The sequence below is a fragment of the Schistocerca cancellata genome, chromosome 6 (assembly GCF_023864275.1).
Source record: "Schistocerca cancellata isolate TAMUIC-IGC-003103 chromosome 6, iqSchCanc2.1, whole genome shotgun sequence".
NCBI lineage: Eukaryota > Metazoa > Arthropoda > Insecta > Orthoptera > Acrididae > Schistocerca > Schistocerca cancellata.
In genome coordinates, this window is record NC_064631.1 from 672659638 (window position 1) to 672661954 (window position 2317).

Genomic DNA, 2317 nt, shown 5'->3' on the forward strand with positions numbered 1-2317 from the left:
CTTCCGAACTTCCGTCACAGCCCTTTTTAGAGAGGTCAATCCCTCTTCAGCTGTCTGCCTACTGAGCTATTCCTATTTGCTGTATCTATAACCTTAGAGTACTTCAAGCGTAACTCGTCATTCCTTAGTACTTCAGTATCCCACTTCTTTGCGTATTGATTCTTCCTGACTAATGTTTTAAACTTCAGCCTTCTCTTCATGGCTATTATATTGTGGTCTGAATCTATATCCGCTCCTGGGTACGCCGTACAATCCAGTATTTGATCTCGGAATCTCTGTCTGACCATGATGTAATCTAATTGAAATATTCCGCTATCACCCGACCTTTTCCAAGTATACTTCCTTCGTTTGTGATTCTTGAACAGAATATTCGCTATTACCAGCTGAAACTTGTTACAGAACTCACTTAGTCTATCTCCTCTCTCATTATTTGTTCTAAGCCCATATTCTCCTGTAACCCTTTTCTTATACTCCCTCCCTTACAACTGCATTCCAGTCTCCCATGACTATTAGATTTTCGTCTCCCTTTACATAATGTACTACCCTTTCAATATCCTCATATACTCTTTCTATCTCTTCATCTTCAGCTTGCAATGTCGGCATATATACCTGAATTATCGTTGTCAGTGTTGATTTACTGTCGGTTCTGATAAGAACAACTCTATCACTGAACTGTTCCAGTAACACACTCTCTGTCCTACCTTCCTATTCATAACGAATACTACTACCGTTATACCATTTTCTACTACTGTAGATATTACCCTGTATTCATCCGACCAGAAATCCTTGTCTTCCTTCCACTTCAATTCACTGACCCCCACCATATCTAGATTGAACCTTTGTATTTCCCTTTCCAGATTTTCTAGTTTCCCTACCACGTTCAAGCTTCTGATATTCCACGCCCCGATTCGTAGCACGTTACCCTTTCGTTGCTTATTCAATCTTTTTCTCATGGTCACCTTCCCCTTGACAGTCCTTTCCCAGAGATCCGAATGCGGGACTATTCCGAAATCTTTTGCCAATGGGGAGAGCATCATGACACTTTTTCAATTACAGGCCACATGTCCTGTGCATACACGTTTCGTGTCATTAATGCAGTGGTTTCCATTGCCTTCTGCATCCTCATGCCGTTGATCACTGCTGATTCTTCCGCCTTTAGGGCAGTTACCCACCCCTAGGGCATGAGAGTGTCCTGAACCTCTGTCCGCTTCTTCACCCTCTTCGACAAGGCCGTTGGCAGAACGAGGGTAAATTCTTATGCCGGTACTTTTCGGCCACCAATGATGATTATTAATCAAAATTTAAGTAGTGGCGGGATTCTAAACCGGGACCGAGGACGTTTTGATTAGAATCAAAGACACTACCCCTCGGCCACGGGTGCCAGCCAAAAATCCGCCTAAAGAAGGTTTCTGTGCTAAGACTTACAAAAGGCTTGCGTCCGATGTTCGTAAAGGAACAAGAACCTCTTCGACTCGTTTTTGATTCTTTCTCTTTTTCAGCATTGTCTATTTGCAGCATAATTTGCGCTAGTCTTGTCTTAATCGCTGCTGGAGCATCGTCGTCCAGTAAGGACGGGGTCACAGATTTAGGAGGTCAAGAAGAGATGGCTCGAAATTATTTTTGCGGCAGTTTAACTGATTTCCACTGCAATATTATGATAAATTATAAGCTGACCCATGCATAGAAAATCATGAAATGGTGCTTCAGCTGCATCCTAAGAGGGAAGCTAATTTCATACGTACATTTGCAAACGAAATGTACATATCTTTCGTAAAGAGTTATTATACTCATGAGACAACTCAATTTGGTGTTATAGCTTCGAAATCATGCCCCATTCTTCGAAAAGCTGCCATTTAGTCTCAAAATATCTCGTCAATTATCTCTCTGTTTTCTCTGCGTGGAACGGCAGTCTACAAGAAATAAAGTAATGGCAATCCGGACATCATCAGGCACTTCCTTGCTGCTAGCCATGTAAACATTATCAGTTTCGTTCAGGTCTCTGAAGTCTTTTTGAAAGCGTCATGACTGGACGAGGGATTCGAAATAGCATCTCGAAACTAACTCATTATTGTGATCTCGGCATGAGATGTACAACAGGATACTATTAAACAATTCCTCTATTTGAGCTTGTCCGCTGTTTGATAAACAGTCTCGGCTTCCTCTTCTGAAGAATCTGGCATTACAAAGAGACTCCCAGAAATGTTTTCTTGGACTGAAAAGTTACTATTATTGAATCAGCTTTCCTACATCTGATAATGCCGGGAGCAGCTATTCATCACCATGAGATAGCGAATTCCTGGTAGTCATCAAGGTCAAG